The following is a 12,081-nucleotide window of genomic DNA, read 5'->3' as shown; positions in this document are numbered from 1 at the left end:
CCTGAAAGCAAAAGTACACAGTAGTCTGCAGTGAGTCAGTATATAGTATCTAATTAGCCTTAGATACCCTCCTCACCTACTTCCTATTACAGTTCTCTCACTCACTCCAAAGTTAACCTTAGCAAAGAAAGGACTGCAAAATCTGAATAAGGGCAAGAAAATGGCATACTTTAATGATGACTCTTTAGTCATTATCAGGCCACCCAATGGGATGCATTGGATCGACCTTCCCATGGTGCATCCCATGAGTACCCATTCATTGGGGAAACTGACGATCCTTCCTAGCCGACTGAATCCACATGGATCCTAGTCACTTTCAAAGCCAGCAACAAGCAGCTCCTGACAGCTTTCAAGCTGTTGGTCCTCCAACTTAATGTTGAGGGGCTGTCCTTTGCCAAACGCGTTCTTATTGGTCAATTGGCGATACAGCAACAGGCAGATGTCATTTGCCTACAAGAAACACACATAGCAGTCGACGAAGCTGCTCGAATCACCATCAGTGGATTCGATTTAATATGCTATAATCTCCATCCTAAACACGGCCGAGCCATCTATGCCAAATCGTATCTTGCGGACGTTTACCACACGGCCTCTTCAACCTTCTATGACTCCATTACTATTGGAACTATTAAGCTTGTCAACGTATATAAGCCTCCCAGTGCCTCGTGGGATAATGAGGTCCTGCCTAGCCCAAATCACCCAGCCGTTTATGTTGGAGACTTTAACAGTCATCACCAAGACTGGGGATATTCCTCCACTCATGCTGACGGCTCTATCTTAGCCAACTGGGCTTCAGCGAATGACCTCTCCCTATTATACAATCCCAAACAGCCAGGCTCTTTTCACAGTGCTAGATGGAATAAAGACTCATCACGCGACCTGTACTGGATTAGCACAGTCAACAGCCAAGCCTTTCCCGCTACGAGACAAGTTCTCAAGATCTTCCCGCACAGTCATCACTGCCCAGCTATCATCCACATTGGTCTCTAGCTCCCACTGATCCTGTGCTCAGAGAAACTAAGATGGAACTTTCGGAAAGCAAACTGGCATCTGTTCAGTTATCTTACCAACAAATCTATTCCTGCAATTCCAATTAACTCTATCCCCTCTGAAGATTCCTACAGGCACTTTTGCCAAGCCATCTTCAAAGCAGCTTCCCAAGCTATTCCTCGTGGGAGACGTGCTAACTACACACCTTGTCTTGATGCTGAATGCGAGCAACTACTAAAGCAGTATGATGAGTCGGGCGACCCAGATGTGGCTGACCATCTCATTGCCTCCCTGGATGCAGCACGCCAAGCCCGCTGGCAACAACTCACGGAAAGTCTGAACTTCACCCACTCAAGTAGGAAGGCCTGGAAGCTTCTCCATAGTCTGGGTGCCGGTAGCCAACCCTCTCCCATCTACCATCCTCCCGTATCTCCAAACTCAGTGGCCAGTCATCTAACTCAAGTTGGACATGCTAAAATTGACCCAGTCAATCTTAGAAAAAAGAAATAGGAAAAAATTTCTCTTAGGAAAAGAGAAATTTCCCATGAGTGGTCATCCCACTTCCGTTTATCTTGTCCATCTCCAAAATTCTCTCCCTTTACACTGTCTAAACTGGAAGACGCTTTGAAGAGGGTTAAACTGGAAATGGCTGCTGGATATGATAAAATCACCCCAGAACTCATTCTTAACTTGGACCCCGTGGCAAAGAAGTGGCTCACTACATTCCTGTCCCATATCTTGGAATCCAAATCTATGCCCAAAATTTGGCATCGTGCAAAGATAATAGCAGTTTTGAAACCAAAGAAAGACCCAACACTGGCCACCAGCTATAGACCAATTTCTCTCCTCTCCGTGTGTTAAAAACTCCTTGAGAGGCTGCTTCTGTCACAAATTTCTCCTCTTACAGAGAAATTCCTATCACCCACCCAAGCTGGTTTCCACCCAGGAAGATCTACCTGCGAACAAGTCCTGGCCCTCTCAACTTACATTGAAATGGATTCCAGAAGAATTTAAAGATGGGTGCTGTCTTTGTTGATCTCACAGCAGCCTATCACATGGTTTGGCATCATGGTCTCCTAGTCAAGATCTCAAGATGTCTGTCTCCATGGGTGGCCAACACTATATCGTTTCTTCTCCAAAACAGAAGATTCTGGGTGCATCTGGGTGACAAGTCTAGCAGATGGAGACTTGTCTCAAGTGGCCTCCCCCAGGGCTCTGTTCTGGCTATTTAATATTTACATCAATGACCCCCCAGAAACTTTTTTAAGGAAGTTCATCTACACCAATGACATCTGCTGTGCAACTCAGGCATCCAAGTTCGACATCCTCGAGGAAACACTCATGAAAGACATGTCTCTGATATCTGATTACTGTAAAAAATGGCGACTAATCCCTAGCACTGCAAAAACGGTATCATCTGTTTTCCATCTACACCATGCCTCGGCCTCGCGTGAGCTTAATGTGCAACTTGACAATACGAGAATCCGGCATGAAGCCCAGCCAGTCTATCTTGGCGTTACTCTCGATCGCACTCTGTCATTTCACGAACATCTCATAAAAACTGCAGCAAAGGTGGGCGCGAGGAATAACATCATTGCAAGACTGGCCAGCTCCTCATGGGGTGCGAGTGCTTCCACACTACGATCATCATCTCTGGCATTATGCTATTCCACTGCAGAATACTGTGCCCCAGTATGGTTCCATAGCTCCCATGTCCACTTGGTCAATTCCAAATTATATTCCTCCATGAGGATAATTTCTGGAACCATCCGTTCCACCCCGGTTCCATGGCTGCCAGTTATTAGCAACATCACCCCGCCAGATATTTGTCATCATGCGGCATCATCTAAGTTCATTTCCCACGTCTACACTCGACCAGACCTGCCAATATATGCAGATATCTTCGCCCACCCTGTCCAACGCTTGATGTCTCTTCATCCAATCTGGTCTCCTATGCCTACATTAAACTTCTCTGTTCCAGACTCTTGGAAACAGAGTTGGCAGTCAGCTGAGGTAAAGAACAAACACCTCATCACAGACCCCTGCAAGCGTCAACCCGGCTTTGACCTAGCACAGTATGATTGGGCCCTCAATCGCTATCGAACAGGCCATGGCCGGTGCACCACTATGTTCTATCGCTGGGGAGCCAGAGACGACCCAAACTGCCCCTGCGGCTACAGACAGACTATGACCCACATAGTCAACGACTGCCACCTCTCCATATTTAAAGGAGATCTCGAAACTTTACATCAGGCTCAACCTGACGCTGTTAACTGGCTACAGAATAAGGGCAAATGATAGAAGAAGAAGAAGAAGGCCACCCAATCAGCGGGGGCCCTATTCAAGGAGTCCTGAGATTCCCAAACAGACATGATGGGCCTAGACCTCAAATAATTGTTACATATCATCTGTATCAGGAACAAAACAAAAAAAAGACCTTTTTGTGGGCCCCCCATAGGACCTTGCTCTCGACTTGGATCAACAATGGTAGAGAATTTTCTATTCTCTGAAGGGAGATGGAAAACATATTCTATGCTACACCTGAGGAATATGGTCAATATTAGGGCAGCTTGGAATGTTCCTACTCATGACCACAGAATGTAAGTTTAGATCTACAGGGATGCAGAGGCCACATAGGCTACTAAGGTGAATATGGGCCCCAGACCAAATCAATTTGATGGAGTTTACAGTCAACAATATTTATACTCCTTCCCCATATTAGGGAGCTACTCTCTTCCCAGTATTCTGTCCCTTTTCCAGCCATGACTTCATCTCCCCAGACAATAACTTGGATCCACCTGCATATCAGATTTCAGGCTCAGAGAGAAAAAAAAAAAAAACTAGTATAGCTACAGGTCCTAGTATAAAAAAAAAACTAGTATAGCTACAGGAGACAGAGACAACCAGGGACTCATGGCTGAGCTGAGAACGCAGTTCAATCTTTATTCATGAGCAGGGATGTAGTTCAGAAAACTTATCTCTTCTAATCACAACACAATTCTCTCCTGCATCTGTCTCCTCTGACAGAAGAGTCAGGAACCAGGAAGTACATAGGATAGGGGGCGGGGAGGAGAAAAGAGCACAAACAAGTGAGGATTAAACCAAATGTCCCAGAGGCAGGGGGAGTGAGGGCCAAACCAATGTCCTGGAGGTAGGGGGGTGCCCAGCCAACAGTGGACATGCAAACAGAACACATCGCAAGCAACACAAGCAAACACAATGTGATGATAAAAACAAAAGGTCTCACAAGCAGAATCCAGAAGCATACCAACAATTCCCCCTTTTCTTTCTAAATTATGGCCATAGTATCAGGAGTGTGGGGTGAACAGAAACCTATAATGTACAGACATTTTTCAAAAAAACCGGCACAAGACATGGAGGAACAAGTAAGAGAGCAGCAAGAACCAGTGTGATGCCAACGGAAGGACTGAGGGGGGTGTTCTTCCCTCAAAGTGCAAGGCTTATCACGCTAAAGGACATTTCTTGCCTCTGTGGTCATCTCTTGCTTCTGGGGGCACTTCATGCCTCAACAGGCATTTCCTGCCTCTGTAAGCATCTCTTGCCTCTGGGGGCATTTTATGCTTCAACAGACATTTCCTGCCTCTGTGGTCATTACCTAGCAAGGAGGGGGGATGTGTGACCTATAGAGTCCCAAGGCAGCTGGCTGCAGTCAGTCTTTGAGAAACCCAGCAGCATAAAGGGAAGCTGCTGTAGAGTTGTGTAAAGTGTCAAAGAGGTGTACCAGAAAGTCCGATAGAAGTGCCAGTCCAAAGTAGATGGCTAGAGGAAGAAATGCCAGGGGATGAAAAGTTCCGCTTCCCCCTGACTCCTGAGAATCTCCATCCCCATGGACTCCAGCCTGAGGCCAGAGAAGTGCCAGCACTTTGTCCAGCCCCAGTGGCAACTCATTCACCAGAATGGCACATTCCCTTACATGACAGAGCTGGACACAGAGCCCTGTGTGGATGGCTGTGTGTAAGATCTGAGCACCTTCAATTCCACCATTGTGACTCAGGTGAGAGGGCCTGTTTCTCTCTTATATCCACACAATCTGAGAATGATAAGAAAATGCAATACATATGCTTCTAGTGGTTAGTCTCTCTGTAGGTGTTCATTCTTTATTTCAGCTAATTTTAATTACTTCTTTATTTTTTAAATTTTTTTATTTTTAAAGTGTCAGCTTTTATTATCATTTTTATTTGGAAATTCTTTATTATTTTTAAATTTATTTTTTATTTAAGAAAGAATAAATTAACAAAACCATAGGGTAGGAGGGGTACAACTCCACACAATTCCCACCACCCAATCTCCATATCCCAGCCCCTCCCCTGATAGCTTTCCCAATCTCTGTCCCTCTGGGAGCATGGACCCAGGGTAGTTGTGGGTTGCAGAAGGTGTAAGGTCTGGCTTCTGTAATTGCTTCCTGGCTGAACATGGACATTGACTGGTCTGTCCATACTCCCAGTCTGCCTCTCTCTTTCCCTAAAGGGTGGGTCTCTGGGGAAGTAGAGCTTCAGGACACATTGGTGGGGTCTTCAGTCCAGGGAAGCCTGGCCAGCATCCTGCTGGCATCTGGAACCTGGTGGCTGAAAAGAGAGTTAACATACAAAGCCAAACAAATTGTTGAGCAATCATGGACCCAAAGGTGGGAATAGGGGAGAGGAAGTGTTGCGGGGGGCACTCTCTGCAAACTCTAGTGTACTTCTGCTTTCAGGTATATATTTGCACTAGTTTATGGATATGTGTGAACATATGCTCTCTCTCATAGAACCTGGTCTATATCTAGGTTTTGGGACTTTGTTAGAAAGTGATCCACCTGGGATGGAATTAGAGAATACTATGAAAGGAAAGGTCTCACCAGAGTAATGAAGCTGAAGGGTTGTCATTCCACACCTGAAGTCTCTGGACACAGTCTGAGCTGAAGCATGTTGAGGTGGCAATCGTTGCATTGATTAGGTTGCAATCGGCAGATGCAATATTATTTGATACGGATTGGGAAAGGCATATGGGAAAGTGGGACCTACCCTAAGGTTCCCAGACTGGGGGAAATATAGGCTCTATAGTGGAAATGTGAGGTTCCTGCTGTCTTAGGGTTCAAAAAGACAATGGATAGTTAATGTTATCATAACATTATTTGGTAATTGGGTTAACTTTGAAAAGTCCTTTCGTTAGATTTTGCTGTATAGTATCCAGTATCTTGTATATACCTGTGCCATTGGTTGCTTCTGACCTACTTGGTCTAGGCTTTTGAGAGAGTCCGCATATCAAATACACAGCCTATATATTTAAAAACCTCAGTCTGTGTTTTAAAAACTTTGAGACATACAATTAATTTTTCCCCTTTCATATTAATTAATTAGTAATTTATATGACTACATTTTACTAGGAGTGTACATAAACACCATTCCCACCACCAAAAGACTGTGTCTCATCCCACCCACCCACCCTTATCCCCCACCAGCCCAGGAAGCCGCATGTCTACCCTTAACCACAGGGTTTTTACATTGGTGCCCTACTCTCGATTTAATCAGATCCTGCTTATAGTTTCCCTTTCAGATCTTCTTACTCAACTTCTGTTGATGAATGGGATCATTCCATACTCTTCTTTATCTTTCTGACTTAGCTCACTTAACATAATTCCTTCTAGCTCTGTCCAAGATGGGTCAGAGAAGGTGGGTTCATTGTTCTTGATAGCTGTATAGTATTCCATTGTGTATATATACCACAGCTTTCTTAGCCACTCATCTGTTGTTGGGCACCTGGGTTGCTTCCACATTTTAGCTATTATGAATTGTGCTGCTATGAACATAGGAGTACACACCTCTTTTTGGTGTCATGGAGTCCTATGGGTATAACATCAGGGGAAGAATTACTGGATCATATGGAAGGTCCATGTCTAGCCTTGTGAGAGTTTTCCAGACTGCTCTCCACAGAGGCTGGACCAATTTACATTCCCAACAGCAATGCAAAAGGGTTCCTCTGTCCCTACAGCCTCTCCAGCATTTGTTGTTGCTGTCCTCTTTGATGTATGCTATTCTTACAGGAGTGAGGTGGTATCTCAATGTTGTCCTAATTTGCATTTCTCTGACAATCAGTGACCTGGAGATGTTTTTCATATGTTTGTTAGCCGTTTGGATCTCCTCTGGAGTGAATGTTCTGTTCATATCCTCTGTCCATTTTTGGATGGGGTCATTCGCTTTTTTGGTGCTAAGTTTGCTGAGTTCTTTGTATATTTTGGTGATTAATTGCTTGTCTGATATTTGGCATGTGAAGATCTTCTCCCATTCTGTGAGGAGTCTTTGTTTGTGTGATAGTTTCTTTGTCTGTGGAGAAGCTTTTCAATTTGATGTAGTCCCATTGGTTTGTTTCTGCTTTAGTCTTTCTTGCAGTTGGGTTTATTTCATCAAAGATGTCCTTGAGGTGTAGGTGGGAATTGTAGTTATTAAACAATTCCCAGGAGAGGTGGTTTGACTAACAGTATTTTGTACTAATATGTTGTACTGTGTAGCCATATTTAGGTTTTGATTACTAATTGGAATTTTTCTGGAAACTTGTTAAAGGTCCTCTATATACTTCAGTGATTATACCATAGTGAAGTCATTTGAAAGTTTTATCTGGGGAGATTGTTCAGTAATAAGCAAAGGTTTTGAATGTCTGAGGGAAAACATTTACTTCCCAGTACCACATAGCAGTGCTGAACAGTGCTATGTTTTCTTTCTTCTGTCTTATAAATATCTCTACAAATTAATCCAAAATAAATAAATCGAAGTTTTGAGTTTAAAAGTCATTTGTGATTGTCAAAGATGAAGTGCCAGACATCAAGACACATGACTATGGAGTACAAGACATTTCAGACCATTCTCCAATGAAACTAGAAAAAGAAAAATCACCAGAAAGATGAACAAAAGGACTTCCAGAAACAGGTCTATGGAGCAGTAGCAACTGTGTTTCTCTCCTCTCCCAGGTCAACTACAAATACCGAAGGAGATCATGTGGGACCACAACAAGACAGGACTAGAAAGATTTCAGGAACCGACCAAACAACGGGTGAGTGAAAATATGTGTGGATAGTGGTCAAAGGAGCCTAAGGAGAGACTGATTAGCTGGTAAAAGTTCCGTAGTTTACTGGTTGAGGTATCATCTCCAGTGTCATACCAACAAAAAGACTGCTAAAGGAAAAATTCCCCTAAGACTCGCCAAATGACGCTGTAGGTCCCCATTGCTACTGTCCTCAGAGGCTGGAGCAGCAGGGGTGAGGTCCTGGGCTGTAACTGGGGAACAGAGAACTGACCAGGAAACTCAAGAGAAGATATACATCCAGGTGGTCTAGAGGTGGGCTGTATAATGGGAGCCTTTAACTTTTACACATTGTTCTCCTGATGGGAACATGGTGAATAATTGCCTCAAAACCTACAGACAATAAATGGGACTTGTTTACATACTCACAGGGCCCAGCAGTGCTGCCCAGCTTGGCAGAGAAGCTGAGTTGAACCCAGAGCTTTGGATCCTTAGGGTGTGAGAGTCTCCTTGCATAACCACTGTATTATTTCTCCCTCACCCTGCTTTATCTCTTGGTCAGGAACGAGTGGTTAAGCTAAGAAGCCTACTTATAGTTTAAAAGCCCTCAGGCTCCCATAGCCTACAGGGAAGAAAAAGAAAAAAAAAGACTTTAACAGCCACTGTGCTCCAACTCAGGGATTGAAATAATATTGAAACAACTGTTAATTTCCACAACTGTGAACTCTTTAAGTACCTTACTTAAACACAAGTCAATAATGATCAGCCAAGAGTGATCAGTAATTGAAAAGTACTGAGAGAGGGACCTCATAACGTACTATATAGAATGGTTAAACAAAAAAGACAAAATGTTAGAGAAATGAACCATGGCAAATGTCCAGCTAAACGCCCCCCAAAGATTGAATCACAGAATGATGAGGTCAACATCCAAATGCTAGTTCAGGAAATAGTCACAGGAGTGAGTAAAGAATTTGAAAAAAAAAATTATCAGAAATTCAGAAACAACAAATGAGACTGTGGAAGAAAACACTAATGATCTCAAGGTTATTAGAGAACTGAAAGCTGAAATAGCTGAGCTAAGAACACAAGTAGCTGAACAAGCTAAAACAGTTATCAGAACAGGGTAACAAAATAGATGAGCTCCAGAAAATAGTATAGGGGAGAGAGAATAGAATAAATGAGCTGAACACAGAATAAGCAGGATTGAGGATTAAATTAGAGACAATTTAAAAAGAAGCAAGAGATCTAAAAAGAGATTAGGAGATACTAAAATAAACAATAGAGACCTATGGATGACTTCAAAAGAAATAATATATCCATTATTGGCTTACCAGAGGAAAAAAGAGAGGGAAGGGAAGAAAGCCTTCTTCAGGCCATCATTGCTGAGAACTTCTCTAGTCTAGACAACATCAAAGACATAAAGTTACAGGAATCCCAGAGGGTCCTAAACAGAATTAACCCAGACTTAAAGACACCAAGACACATCACATATCGATGGAAAGGAACAAGGATAAAGAAAGGATCCTGAAGGCTGCAAGAGAAAAATAAAGTGTCACCTACAGAGGAAATCCTATAAGATTAGCAGCAGCTTTCTTCACTGAAACTCTAAAAGCCAGAAGAGAATAGCAAGCTATCTATTGAGTACTCAACGAGAAAGGCTTTCAACCAAGACTACTGTATCCTGCTAGACTGCATTCAGACTAGATGGAGGCATAAAAACCTTCTCAGACAAGCAACAGTTGAAAGAATCAACTATCACCAAACCTGCCCTGGAAGAAGTTCTGAAAGGTCTCCTATAAATAGTCAGACCACCATAAATATGCCATCTATCAGGACACTCTAAAATTCTACAAGAATGGCGTTAAAATATATTCAATCTGTGATATCAATAAATGTCAGTGTTCTTAATTCACCTATTAAAAGGCACAGAGTAGGAAGATGGGTCAGAAAATACAACCCAGCAATATGCTGTCTACAGTAAACCCACCTAACTCAACAAGACAAACACAGACTCAAAGAGAAAGGATGGAAAACTATCATATAAGACAATGGCCCACAAAAAGGGCAGGAAGAGCTATCCTCATATGTGACACAATAGACTTTAAAGTAAAATTTTAAAAGATAGGGATGGACATTACTTAATGCTCAGAGGAGCAGTCAATCAAGAGGACTTAACAATTATTAACATCTATGCACCCAATGAGAAGCCATCCAAAAACATCAAACATTTACTGAAAGAGGAACAACAACACAGTAATAATAGAGGATTTCAACACCCACACCCTCTCATCTTGACAGGTCATCCAGGCAGATAATCAGCAAAGAAATGAGGGAGCTAAATAAGGAGATAAATAAACTGGAACTATTGGACATTTTCAGAGTCACTCACACAAGAAACTGGAATACACATTCTACTCAAGTCCACATAGCTCATTCTCAAGGGTAGACCATATTTTTGGCCACAAAGACAGTATCAGCAAATTCAAGAGCATTGAAATCATCCCAAGCATCTTCTCAGACCACAGTGGAATTAAAATAACACTTAACAATCAACAAAAGATTATTAACAGTCCAAAAATGTGGAAGCTCAGCAGTACACTACTTAACAACTACTGAGTCAAAGAGGAAATAAAGGAAGAAATCAAAATGTTTCGAGACATCAATGAAAATTAAGACACAAGTTATCAAAATATTTGCGACACAGCTAAGGCAGTACTGAGAGGGAAGTTCATAGCCATACAAGGACACATTAAGAAACAGAAAAAGCACAAATAAACAACCTGATTGCACACCTTAAAGACCTAGAAGAAGAAGAACAAAGGAACCCTAAAGCAACAAAAGGACAGAAATAACTAAAGGTAGGCAGAAATAAATAACATTGAAAACCATATAAAAGATCAACAAAAGTAAATGTTGGTTCTTTGAAAGACTGAACAAAAAGGACAAACTTTTAGCTAGACTCAAAAAAAAAAAAAGGGAGAAGACCCAAATAAATTGTATCATAAATGAAAGAGGAGATATCACAACAGACACCATAGAAATTTAACATATCATGTGAGACTCCTATGAACAAAAATACGCCACCAAGCTAGAGAATAGAGAACCTGGAAGAAATGGATGATTTTCTAGAAACCTACAAACTTCCAAATTTAAATAAATAGGAACTATATAATATGAATAGGCCCATCATATCTAATGAAATTGAAACAGTTATCACAAACTTCCTGGACCAGATGGTTTTACAAATGAATTCTACAAAACCTAAGGGAAGAGTTAATACTTTTAAAAGTCTTCCAGAAAATTGAAGAAACTTCATAGAATCTGGAATACTCCCTTCCAGATTCTATGAAGCTAACATCACTCTGATACAAAAGCAGACAGGGACACAACCAGAAAAGAAAACTACAGACCAATATCTCTGATGAATATAGATCCTAAAGTACCAAACAAAATTCTAGCCAACTGGATAAGGCAGTATATTAAAAAGATTGTTCATCATGACCAAGTGGGGTTTATTCCAGGGAAGCAAGTTTGGTTTAATATACGTAAATCAATCAACATGACCCACCACGTCAACAAAAGAAAGACCAAACCTCATGGTTCTATTAATAGTGCATAGAAAGCCTTCAACAAAATCAACATCCCATTATAAACAAATTTCTACAAAAAATGGGAATAAATGGAAAATTCCTGAAGATAGTGGAATCTATATATAGCAAACCTAAAGCCATACTCAATGGTGAAAAACTGGAAGTATTTCCCCCCAGATCAAGTACTACACATGGCTGCCCACTTTCACCATTACTGTTCAACACAGTGTTGGAAGTTCTTGCCATAGCAATCAGGCAGAAGCAAGGAATTAAATGGATACAGATTGGAAGAGAAGAAGTCCAACTCTCCCTATTAGCAGATGATATGATAGTATACATAAAACACCTAAAGAATCCAGCAGGAAGCTTTTGGAAATCATCAGGCAATACAGTAAGGTGTCAGATTACAAAATTAACATTACAAAGTTAGTGCCATTCCTCTATGCAAACACTGTTAGAAGAAATTGAAATCCAGAAATCAATT

This window comes from Erinaceus europaeus, chromosome 17 (genome assembly GCF_950295315.1).
Source record: "Erinaceus europaeus chromosome 17, mEriEur2.1, whole genome shotgun sequence".
In the NCBI taxonomy this organism is placed as follows: domain Eukaryota; kingdom Metazoa; phylum Chordata; class Mammalia; order Eulipotyphla; family Erinaceidae; genus Erinaceus; species Erinaceus europaeus.
This window is presented reverse-complemented; position numbering follows the sequence as displayed.